The 13,672-nt window shown below is 44.6% G+C and overlaps 1 protein-coding gene across 2 annotated transcripts in view; it reads right to left on the reverse strand.

Annotated features, from left to right (window-relative positions):
- MMH-1 (MUTM homolog-1) overlaps positions 1-13,672 on the reverse strand; it is a 102,099-nt gene that overhangs the window by 58,564 nt on the left and 29,863 nt on the right. The window lies entirely within an intron of this gene.

Raw genomic sequence — 13,672 nt, forward strand, 5'->3', positions numbered from 1 at the left:
TGTTTTTATCCTGTGTTTTCTGCACCATAGAAGAGGGGGGAGAGAGAGAGAGAGAGAGAGAGAGAGAGAGAGAGAGAGAGAGAGAGAGTTTTAACAATATAGAATGAAAGCAGACTAACAAAACATAAGAACATTTGGTGTTATCTGTGACTCTTAATGACAAAACCTCCACTGAATAATACAACTAAAAAACTATGAGCTCTATCTATTTCCTCTAGACTATAGTGACAAAATCTCAATGGGGGCAGCCACACCTCCCCCTTCCTGGGAGGTCACCCATTTGAGTTTGTTCACGCCTGAGCAAGCTTCAACCAAAAATTTCCACAATTGATCTAGCTATCCAAACACCAAAACCTTACAGTGATGGATGTCCTCCGATCTATCCGATTTATAAAAATGTCTCTTACCAAAGCTGGGATTCAAACCCGATAATTAGTTCTCTCTGGAAGTGTGGATCATATCGCCAACACTCCCCCTCCTGCCACACTTTAATTGAGGTCCTAGCTCCCAAATACACAACCGTGGCTTTGATACCATGTTGAAATCTCAATGGGTGCAGCCACACCTCCCTCTTCCTAGGAGGTCACCCATCCGAGTTTGTTCAAGCCTGAGCGAGCTTAAACAGAGATTTTCACAAATTCGTCAAGTCATCGAAATACCAAAAACTTAAGGTGATGGATGTCGTCTGATCTATCTAATTTATGATAATATCTCATACCAAGGCTAGGATTCAAATACAATAATCGGTTCTCCCTCAAAGTGTGGATTGTATCTCAATGTTCTCCAACATTGGTATTTGTAACATGTTAATAGTGGATTATGCTTTAAAGGTACATAACCCTAAATGTGTTGTGCTTTCCTTACTCTTGCAATATCAATACTATGCTTTGGCTTCACACTTTGATGACGCCATTCTCTATCCTCTTTTCCCATTTGGCATAAGAGAAGGTTTACCTTAAAGGAACTTTTATTCATGCTTTGAAATAACCAACCCTACAGATCAATAAAACCAAAAGGTGCTGACCATGGGGGAAAAAAGACAGAACTTGGTTGTCAAAAAGAAAACCAGCCTATTTTCAGAGAGCCCAGCTCACTACCTAGGGAATCTCTCGAATAGGGGCTAGCAACCGAGGTGGTGGACTATACATCCAGCAAATCCCTCTCACGGCAAGGAGGAAATAAAAAATGCCTACAGGCCATGCCTTGCAAAAACACCTTGCCTTTCGGCGATCGCTCTAGAACCCAGAGTCTCGTGCTCCCAGATGGCACGTATGGTCTAAATAATATCCTGCCAGATGGCGACGAGAGTGGTTGCCGGCGGGGAAACTTGATGTCTTACATCACCAAACTGTAATGGGCAACCCAGATGTTCCAAGCAGTGATGTTGTACACACACTATCCTCGGAGGCATAGGGCATGCGCGGCAAGGAGGCACCGCATCGTATGCCTCGATCCTAACCACATGCTAGCCCTGGATCTGATAAGCTAGAGAGGTCGGATCAATTCAGAAAGCATGGACCCTCTGTAAGCCACGTGACCATCCCCCATGTGAAGTCTCACTGAATCCGTTGCGTGTTGGCCACAAACCTGAAATCTGCTGACCATATCCTCTGCGCCGCTAGCAGCCCTGGAGACAATGAGGTATTGTCTCTAGCACTATATCTGTGCAACCATGGGAGCTGCCATCCACCACATTTGATCCAACCAGGGGCCGATGAGTAGGCCACCATCCAAAAGAAGTATGAGATCTTATGTGGTCTCAGGCTAGTCCAGAGACGTGACCAAAAGCAAGAGAAAACCTCACTAGGGACCTCCTACTTAACCCAATGACAATCACTTGAGGGGGTCCAAGCTACTCCTTGAAGCTACAAGCAATAGCCAATGCGGGTCGTATATGAGAAAAAGGGCACCTCCTCCATTCTCTCTAGGTGCCCTACTCGAGTAGGCCAAAACCACTCACCCGGGTCCCATTGAGTGTCTCGAAGAGATTACCCTCCCATAACCAACGGCACTCTATCCAAATCTCATCACATGAAAGGACAGCCCTTCAGAGTAATCTTGAATCTCAACTCAAAGATTTAGGACCATCTCCTTTCAGGTTTCCATGGCTCCATGTGCAAGATTGACCACATGTCAAAGGCTACTCGGAACTGTTGGGATGAAGAGAAGTATCAACGAAATTGTGAGTACTACCATTACATGATATAAAACATGAACTCGATGCCCATTCACAAAACCCACCATGTGGACTAAGTCATGGGGTTCAAACACATTACCAATTGAAATGGTATTTCTCACAATTTGTATCAAAAGAAAAGACAAACTAGCACGCATTACCCGAAGTACAAGACTCAATTAATAGGACCGCTGCTTTAAAGGGTAAGCGTTCAATAGATGGCCGCATTTGAAGCAAAGTCCCTTTGCTCGAGATTTAGCTTACAGTGGAGAATGGCTCGACGGTTCTTACGGTTATTTTTCCGTCACTTTGTCCGGCCGGTGAAGACCCAATATCCTTGTGTGTTGCAAGGGTACTATCATAGATCTTCGCAAAGTAGATAGCCTGATCAAGCATCTCTAGATTATTCCTCCTGATCTTATTTCTGATAGTCTTTAGGTATACTACAAACAAAGAAAAAGCACAATGTTTGTTAATTGAATTTACGAGTTAGAAGTGATTTTCCAGAACTCCTTGATAAACATATTTAGAGGCTTGCCACCCTTATTCCAAGTCGTTATTAAACTTAGCGGGCTCCAGTAAAATTTCGGCGTGAAGGCTTGACAAGACATTGTTCAAGTAGTGGATGTAGAAGGCTTTACATTCAAATCTTGCCTCCATGAAAAGATCTTCCCTCAAAGATAACATCCCCACAAGGGTAGCACACATATGATCAGGATAATGCGTTATGGCATAATGTGCCTCCTGGCTACTTAGCTAGGAGCACACAGAATCTGGTGAATGCTCCTTCTCCTCCTCTGAGTACACCTCCGAAGAAAAGTAGGGCATAGAAGTGTGCACACGTTGTGCCTCCTGAGTCTTTTGCAACAACAATAACTGTTGCTGCGTAGTTTGCAGCTGAGGAACAAACTTTGCAGGACTTGAGCATCAATTTGGAATATCTGCACTGAAGATGGGACAAACAGTCCATGGGTATTAGTTTGCATAGTTCTATCGCTAGAAGCTTGCTCCATACCAAGATGAAGGTGTTCAAAGCATGCATGACCCCAGAAGCCAACATGCAAGAGATTACGGAAACAACATGCATGCGGCTAAAAAAGAATTAGAAGGAGAACTCGAGCATATTCCACACATGCTTCCAAATTCTCAACATGCAATCCAAAATCTCAATATGCCTAGGGACTACACATAAGGGAAAAGATGCAACACATTATTCAGCACACCCTTCTCCTTTGTTGAAGATATTTGGATTCATGCGAGAGATAACAGGCTAGGAGATGGTAAAGGCAGCAAGGTTGCCCAAAATATGAAAGAGTATGTAAAGTAGAGAGTGTAGAGGAAGAAAGAAAGAAAGAGAGTTTATTAGAGTCTTCAGAAGACCAATGGGTCTATGAGACTGAGAGAAACTTGATACAATAAGCTGAAAGGGTGGAGCTACTAAATGAGCATCATCACCTAATGAGTAGTCATAACATCATCATTGTCATCATATCAAATCAGATCCAATGTCAAGTCTGGTGAGATACATCGAATACGTGAGTGGGGGTCCAAAAGGGGAGTGGGATATCATGATGGGCCCTGTGGTGGGCGGGGCTGCACTCGGATGAGGTCAGAGATAGAGTGATGAAGGCTGTGTGGATGTGGTTTGTCGTGGCCACCTGGCGATGGCTCTGCGTCTGACAAGGGCCACGGTAACCCTATCGGTCATGCTTCGGTGCTGAACATGGATGGGATGTCACCAAGCATGATCTATGCTGTCCTCTATCAAGAGTGTTGTGTCACTGGCTCTGGATCTCTACCTCTCGTTGTCTAGTGGTACATTGTGATCTGTTTGGAGGAACTCTGTAATTATACTTTTAAAATAAGTCTATATGTGCGCCATGTCCCTGTGTCTGCAATTTGAGTAAGCGCCTCATGGATGAAGGTGGCTAGACTCTAGGCCATTATAGATGACAAGATCATGTATCCTGCCCATGTCTAATAATGTGTGCCCAGAGGATTTGATTGGAGCTCGTCTGTCTATGGAGATTGGGGACATCCCAGCCTTGTCTAGATCAACATCTGGTAACACGATACAATCATTACGAAAACCCAAAAGTAATACCTAGCATGCACCTGTCTCTGCATTTAGTCCCCAACAAGGAGAACTACCCCGCGGCTAAAGAAATCCATGACGTCTAGGTAGAGGTCTACGTATGGTGAAGTCTCAACCTCCTCGCGAAGGACAAAGAGGCTTAGGTAGGCTGCCTAGGTTGACTATCACTGTCGTCCTATCATTGACTTTTTTTCTCGATGACACAAGCCTTAACCAGAGCCACTGTGTGCCGAGATTATCTCTTCTTTCCTTAATTGGCCGGTAGATTTGGTCCCCCACACAACATACTGAGGTTTCGAGATCTTGGTGGGCAATTGAACCACCACTTCCCTTATAAGGATCCCTAATGGCCCATGGCTCTCAAGGAAAAAGTTATGCTAGGTGATGTGTGTAGTTCTCTACTTGCTCTTCCCGTGCTCTCAGACATCAGCCTTGGGAGTGGATGTCCGCTTTAAGGCTCCATCCCATGCATTTTATTGTATTTGGTTTTCTTACAATCTCATAGACCCTTGGGTCTTTCAAAGAGTTTATGAAACTTTCTTTCTTTCTTATTTTGTATGCCTCAATCTGTAATCTCTCGATAATGATACCTTCTCTTGGGATTGTACCACCGAGCAATACTCCTAATCACACACAAAACACATGTTTTTGCTATGTGTATCTCAGTGTCTCTACAAGACCTGGTTGAGATAGACTAAGTAGGCAGCCTCGGTTGTATACACACAAAAAACATCCAAATCTTTTTTTACAGAAAAATGACAGCTTCAAACTTGTCGTTCTCATCTCATCATTATAGGCATTGATTAGGCTCTCATTTGGGTTGATAGATTTTGGACAATTGCATCAATATTTGGGAATGAAGTGCATCAACGACATATTTATCAGCTAGACAAAGTATGCTACATGTAGATAGGATTGAAATTGGATATTGATGTGGATGAGCCAGATATGGATGCCACTTTGTTCAGGCATCTAGTTGGCAACTTGATTCTTCGGTCACATTGATGGTGTGTACAGGACATGTCTCACGGCCAGCCATTAGCGGGCAGCCAAAAGGATCCTTAGGTACATCAAAATTGCTCTACATGTGGGATTTTTATGGGCAGGCTAAACTACAACTGCAAGGGTTCTGGGACTGTTTGAGGAAAGCAAATCAAAAAGTGCACTACAGAAATTTATTTTGTCAGTAAGCAATGGCCATATTTCATCAATGAGCAAGAAGCAAGACACTATTACTCTTCCTTCAAGGCTGAGTTCACGGCAGCAAATGTAGTAGTGAATTAAGGGCATATAACAGCTCGCAAGGATCAATCAACTGTGTTTGGGTTCCCGCACTAGCACTCTGCTGACCCATCCGCATCTCCAACAACATCAGACAATAGCTGCAGCAGAACACTAGGAGACCCCCTCTGGATCTGCCAGGTCATAACGTCCAAACAAAATAGAAACTGGTAACAAACTGCCACCTGAGTCAGCGGGAACAACTGCTCAGTACACCTGATCGGCCCATAAACAAGCAAGCAATCCTCCATCTGGATCCGGAAAGCCTGCTGGTAGCTCCTGCCAAGTGCTACCAAAAGGCTGGAGTAACAGTCACACTATGGGCTACCTGCTTACTGGACCCCTCTTTGTTCCTTTGGGGATACTGACGCCAATAATGATCTTTTTGACCACATTAGTTACACGTACGGGATGCTTTGAGAGCTTCTCATTCCTCAGCTGTCAACTGCTTTCTTCCTCTTTGATTAGCTTTCAAAGCCTCAGGCTGCTTGTCATAGGTACAATCAATGAAGCGCTCCTCCTGGTCAAGCACCATGGGGACCAATTCCTACCAGGTCAACTCATTTACCCTACCACTGGTGATCAGGGATGAATAGAAGGCCCCATACTAAGAGGATAACTGGGATAGGAGAGTTATGGCCATGTCCGCTGATGAAATCTTCTTCCGTGCCTGGAGGATCTCCTGCTGAAGTTCCTGTAACTTGTCGATGTGTTCCGGCATCGATGAAGATTTCTTGGGATCCAGCAACCTCATCAGGACATCCAGTGAGGCCCTCTTCATGAGAGAGATTCAATTATACATGGACACCAAGTGCTCCCAAATACTTTTGGCCACTGTCATGTGCTTCACGTGATTAATCACTTGAGTACAATTAAGAAAAATAAATGATCTTACCCTGGCATTAACACAGTCTCGTAGCTGGGACAAAGTCTCGGCCTCCTTCCAAGCCAACTATCAAGACAAAATCTGCCATGTCGTATGACTGTAGCACAGTTTCCATCATCACCCACCAAATGCCGTAATTGAGCCCATCTAACTGTCGGTCAACCGGGAACATGGGCAACACTGGAATTCCACACACAGACACACACACTGAGAAGGAGAGAAAGAAGAGAGAAAAGGCACAAGAGAACTGCAAGTGATCTTTGGAGAAAACCATGCTACAACTCAGGGAAAACATGGAAACAACGCACTGCTCGAGAGCTCGGAACACACAGCTCAACAGCCAGGCGAATAGGGAGCACGAGGGAGTGGAAGGATTGCTCCACTACCCTGCTCCTCAGGTGATGCTATGGGCCGGCTCTGCACCTCTGAAAGGCTCCACAAGATGCACTGCTAGAAGGATCGCTCCAGCTCCTGAAGATGAGAAATGAGGGGAGAGGGGAGGCACATATATAGCCCAGTCCCCCCCCCCTAGTCAGCTAGCATAGGGGCCACTGACCAGCAGCTAATGACTTCTGCCCTAGGGACCGACCCCTACAGCCTGCTATATAGGGCTGTCCAGGCCCTAATGAGGGCACACTCCAGTCCAAAACAAGGGCTAGCCAAGGTGGCCGACCTGCAGGTCGGCCCACCCACAGCTCTACAGTCCTCAAATAGGGGCTCATAAAAGATTCTTGAGACACACCTGCTCACACAACCCTGCACCCTACCGGGGTACCTCTGTGACCTGCATGACATCACATGAGACACTGGAAAGCCAGACTAACAAACACTCACGTGGACGGGCACACCCAGAGGCCCTCACTCTCTACCCTAGTCTCACTCATTGGGCAGGCACATCCGCAAGCAAGGCCCTCTCTCTCTACGGTGACATCGGGAGATGACCTCTAACACCAGTGAGAGCTGTCATGCGGCCAATAATCTTGTGGATCATTGGAGGACTTAGCAAATCGATATCAACTATCACTATTCATGAAAAGGTTGGAAATCAGTATGTCTAGATGATCTATTGTTTTGCTTTACCAAAGGAGAGTTGTTCTATGCAAGGTTTTGCGACAATGTTTGGGCAGGTAGCAAAGACAAAAGGGTCACTATACAGGCAAGCTATCCTTTTTCTTTGAGCAGAGTCCATATTTCATGGGTGAGCAAAAAGCAAGATAGTATTACTTGAGGCTGAATATATGGCAGCAAGATATGCAATATGTGAAGCAATCTAGCTTCAAAGGTTACTCGTGTTAGATAACTGGTACAAACTTGTGTTAGATAGGTGGTACAGACTTGCTTCTTATCCAAGCCATACCCATAGTGGAAGACTTTAACAAACCCATGGATCACAATTGATAGCCACACACACACGCGCGCATGCACACAAACGCATGCTGCCTGCCTATGTACGCATGCAGAAACAAGGGAATTGTGAGATTCTCTAGCCTAGTCCTTCCAAGTTACCTTTGTAGGATTGCATCAAATACAAAAATACCCCTCCTGTATGCTCTATGTGGCTATTTGGAGAACTTCCAACAACCCCATAAGGGGGGGCTACTTATAGGAGGGCTTCTTCTTTGTTTAATCTAACTGAACAGATTATAGACCTGGCTTCAAGCTCGCCCGATTTGTCAGCCCTACCCTATCTGAGAAGGCCCATAGATTTCTGTCTATTGGCTAACAAGTCTGTAGACTGGCCATTCTACTGCAGGCCCAGACATAGGCTTCGTGCTAGCCCTTCGCTTCCATGGCATGGCCCATGGAAAGTGTAGGCCATCTTCTCCCGGTCGTATTGATGCCCTCTGGGCCCTGGTATGTGCCATGTAGCTTTAGTTATTGGCACTTAGGTCACCTAGTACTTTTAGTGTCTTATGACACCTAGTACTAGTGGTACCGCTAGAACACTAGGTCCTAAGGTTCTCTTTTATAGTACTTTATACTTTCATTTTCATTTCCACTAGTTGATGTGACGGCTTCCACTTCTTGCTCCACTCTTGTGCATCCTTTTACTTCCGTGAGCCTACAGTGGTATCAGAGCACTTCCTTCCTAGACCTGCTCCCTACTCCTAGCTTCCTGCTTCCAGCTCCAACTCCCGCACAACTCCGACACGACTCCCCGACCTGCTGTCCGTACGATTCCGTACAACGCGTCAACTGTCGAGGAAAAAAAAAACTATGTCCGTATGATTCCGTACAGCCGTCCATACAACGCATCAGAACATGTCCGTACAATTGTACGGATTTCCATACCGTCCACACAGCTATACGAATTTCCATACACTTTTCGATTTTCGTACATTTTTGTACTTCGACGTCCATACTATTCCGTACCATCTGGAGCAGACATTGCAACAAATCTGCAATTTTTTGCTAACATTTGGGGCTTTTGCATTTGGGCTTCGATTTTGCAGTTTTGGGGCTTTTGCTGGACATTGGCAAATTTGGGGTTTTTCAGTTCATTTCCCTTCTTTTGGTTGCAATTTCTTGCAAGACATTGGAGCTTTGGAATTTGGATTGCAATTTCTTCTTCAGATTGCAAGACATTGGGTCACATTTGTAAGACATTGGGTCAGATTGCAAGACATTAGGTCACATTTGCAAAATCTCAGCAAAATTTGGAGTTTTTCTGTATTTGCCCTCTTTTTGGCTTTTTTGCCCTCGTTACATTTGGGGCGTTTGCCACATTTTCTGATTTTTGCAGTGGTCATTGCCTGACAAGGTCACATTTGGGTCAAATTTGCATTTGCCCTTTGATTTGGGCTGGAAATTTGCAGGACATTCACTTGTTGCAAACATTTGCTGTCATTTTTGGACAGCCACCTCTTTGCAGTGATAGCCTTGAAGCTTTTGTGTTTTCAGGTCTTTTCTTTTCAGGGTATCCCATTTGCAATGGCTGGCAACAATCATGATTTATTTGGCATTCTTCGTGAAGATGATAAGTTGGATGGCACCAACTACCCGATGTGGTCTTATCTCATGAAACATATTCTTGTTGCAAGGCATTTTTGGAACATTGTTTCTAGAGTTGATCTGAGGCCAACCAATGCTACAGTGGCTGCTCCTAGTGCTGGTCCCTCTGCAGAGGGTACTCCTCCTGATGCTTTATCCTCTAGCACCTCTGTTACTGCTCCTCCAACTCAGGAACAAACAAGATGGGATGCAAGAGATGCAAATACACATTCCAGTATTGCTTTATCATGCAAGAGAATCATTATTCCACACATCCGGTCATGCAGGACAGCAAAGGATGCTTGGGACAAATTGGCTTCTCTTTATCAGATTTGCAATGAGGCACGTGTTGCATATTTAGGAAGACAATTGTAGGAAGTCAGCATGAATGAAGGTGACTCTATGGATGCATACTTGAAAGGTCAAGGACCTCATGAAACAACTTGCCAATATTGATGAGGTGGTGCCAAATTCTCAGCTTGTCAATACCACATTGAATGGGCTGCCAGATACATATCAAGGGTTTGCTACAACCCTTCAACTAGTGGCCATGGGTAATCCAAACCACTACTCCTTTGATCAGTTAGTCACTTTGCTTTTGCAGGAAGAGCAAAGTCGTGCTAATAGGCAAGCTACTATTCCTGATCATACATTTGCTTCACAGCAGACAGGAAAAGGCAAGGCTTCCAAGCCTAAATATGCGCCTAACGGTGGCAATTCCTCCAATGCATCTCAAAATACAGCTAGTAAGTCAAAGAAGAAAAGATGCAACTATTGTCGCAAGCCAAGGCATGAAATTTTAAAATGCACGAAGTGCATTGCTTCGAAGAAAAAGAAAGCAGGATTGACAGTCAATGCCTCACATGCAATTGAATCCCACGAGCCAGCAGATGCCTCACATGCACATGCTCTCCAGGATGATTGAGCATGGGTTGTCCATTGCTCCTTTGATCCCTCCAAAGTTGATGCATTCTTTACTGCTAATGATGCTCAGTCTTGGTATTTTGATAGTGGTGCTTCCAAGCACGTCACATCTTGCAAACAGTTGTTTCATTCCTTAGCTAATGCACCTCGAGGGGGGACTGTCACATGTGCTAATAATGCTTCCTATGCTGTAAAAGGAATTGGAGATGTGCAACTCACGTCCATTTCAAGCCATCCTGTCGCTTTGACAAATGTTCTTTTTGTGCCTGGAATTGAAGTCAACTTGATTTCAATTTCAGCAATTGCCACTTCAGGTTTCAGAGTGATTTTTGATGGATACAAATATCTAGTATATGATCTTCATGATGACAATGCCATAGTTCTCACTGGCACTTTGCAAAAGGGGCTTTATCACCTTGATCATCACTCAGCTACACTTTCTATTAAAGCATTTGCTATTTCAGATTCACAGCTTGCTAAAAGTCATCTTTGGCATGAGAGAATGGGTCATCTCAATTATAGAGCTCTTGCCAAGTTACATTCACAGGGCATGGCAAATGATGTACCTCAAACTCACAGTTTCCAAACATGTGTGTGAGGGTTGTCTTTTGGGTAAGATGCATCGGCTTCCTTTTCAATAGAATTGTCTAAAATTCTCACAAAGGAAATTACAGCTAGTGCACAGTGATGTCTGTGGCCCAATGAGGACAAATGCCATTGGGGGGTACAAATATTTCATGACTCTAATTGATGACTTTTCAAGATATTGCTGGGTATATGTTTTAAAAGCCAAATCTGAAGTGTTCTCATGCTTTCAGAGGTGGCTGAATATGGTTGAGAATGAATCAAGATGCAAGCTTGTCACCCTCGACACAAATAGAAGCGGAGAGTATATGTCAAAGGAGTTTGATGCATTTTTGTCTTCACGGGGCATGCATTGTTCACTCATGCACTACTCCTTACACTCCTCAGCATAATCCTGTTCCTGAAACGAAGAGCAGGTCAACTATGGAGATGGCCACATGCATGCTTAAGGCCAAGTCCTTGCCCAATAAATTTTGGCTTGATGCAATGATGTGTGCCAACTATGTGCTGAATAGATCACCTACAAGGACATTGAGGACTGTTACACCTTATGAAGCATGGAAAGGCAAGAAGCCTTCACTTTCACACATGAGAGTTTTTGGGTCTCTTGCACATGTTCATGTACCATCTCAACTGAGACATAAGCTTGATGACATATTTATGGGTTATAGCCAAAAGAGCACAGGGTATCGATTGTATCAACCAAATACTGGGAAGATTATTGTCAGTAGAGATGCAATCTTTGCTGAACATTTGGCTTCTCCTCTTATGGACTGCAAAGCTAAGCCAAAAGTTGACATGCTTGATGCCTTTGACTCTTGGTTACCTCTGCTTCCCTCAGAGGGGGCCTTTGACCAGCAACATGAGCCTCCTGCAGGCCCTCCAACAAGCAATGATCAGCCAGCACCCCATGCTGATTTCAAGGTTCCTCTTCCAGCACAAAATGATCCCACTATTCATGATGCAGTGATTGAAGAAAGACCTGTCAATAGACAGCAAAGGCAAGTTCCCAGATGGCTTCTTGACACATTGAGGGACAGCAAACAAGATCAACCTCTTACCGCCCGGACAAGATCAGGGAATACACAGATGCATGGTCACTTTCTTGAGTTTGCACTCCTTGCTACAGCTTGCAATGAAGAGCCTTTGTGCCATAAAGATGCTTTTGACAGCAAAGAGTGGATGGATGCAATGAGAGCTGAGCTACAATCTATTGCCAAAAATGACACATGGGAGTTAGTAGATCTCCCTCCCGACAAGCATGCCATTGGTACCCGGTGGGTCTACAAATTAAAAAGGAAATCTGATGGCAGCATAGATCGACACAAAGCCCGTCTTGTTGCAAAAGGGTATGCCCAACAACAAGGCATTGACTTTGAGGAGACCTTTGCTCCCACTTCCAAGATTACTACTATTAGATGTGTTACTGCCATTGCAGCCCATCACCATTGGCAAGTGCACCAGCTTGACATCAAGACTGCCTTTCTTCATGGGGATCTGCAAGAAGAAGTTTATGTGACACAACCTCCTAGCTTTGAGGTTGTTGGCTCTGAAAACAAGGTATGACGGCTGAGAAAAGCCCTTTATGGTTTGAAGCAGGCACCCCAGGCATGGAATGCTAAAATTCATGCACACTTACTGTCCCTTGGTTTTCAGAATAGCCCCACAGAGCCCACTCTTTATGTCTGTGGGAGTGGATCTGATATTTTAGTACTGATTTTATATGTGGATGACATGCTGATCATGGGCCCTGATACTCAGCATATTGCAACTTTCAAGGCTGATTTGCAGCAAGCTTTTGAAATGTCAGGCATATTATTTGGGCATTCAGTTTGCTCATGTCGAGGGAGGTATCATGATGTCACAGTCCAAGTATATTGGACACCTCCTTGATCATTTTCAGTTTGAGGATTGCAAGCCAATCTCTACTCCAGTGAACCCTGGCTTCAAATTTTCAGCTCTTGATGGGAGCCCACCATGCGATCTCACTCTTTACCAGCAGGCTGTTGGATGTCTCATTTACTTATGCCACACCAAACCTGACTTACAGTATGCAGTATCCCAGCTCAACAAGTTCATGCACATGCCTAGTTCACAACATTGGCAGGCAATGAAGAGAGTCTTCAGATATCTCAGAGGCACTTAGGATTTAGCCCTCTTCTATGGTGATCAGGGTTCACTTACCATGCATGCTTACACAGATAGTGACTGGGCAAGTTGTTCCGACACCAGAGTATCACATACCGGCAACTGTTTTTTGCTTGGCAGTTCATGTATCGCTTGGCTCAGCAAGAAGCAACCAACAGTTGCCATATCCAGCTGTGGGGCTGAGTACAAGGCAGCCTTCACCGCTACAGTAGAGTGTGCCTGGCTTCAACAGTTACTTACATATCTTGGTATTCGCCAGACATCCTCCACTATGGTCTACACTGATAGCCAGAGTGCTTTGGCCATTACGCGTAATCCAGAATTTCATGCACGTACCAAGCACATTGAAGTTTACTATCATTATGTTCGAGAGCGGTTGTCAGCAGAAGACATAGAGTTGTCCTACCTTCCCACAGAGAACAACATAGCAGATATGTTTACAAAGGCACTTCCTCATCCCAAGTTCGAAGTCTTTCGACAGGCTTTACACTTGGTTCCCTTTGTTACATGATCTGGCATACCTTGTACGTACATTCATAGGTGGCTATATCCTTTTGGATAAACATGTGCCACCATGACCAGAAAA

This window comes from Dipteris shenzhenensis, chromosome 33 (genome assembly GCF_047967505.1).
Source record: "Dipteris shenzhenensis isolate YYH24624 ecotype China chromosome 33, Dip_SZ_1.0, whole genome shotgun sequence".
NCBI lineage: Eukaryota > Viridiplantae > Streptophyta > Polypodiopsida > Gleicheniales > Dipteridaceae > Dipteris > Dipteris shenzhenensis.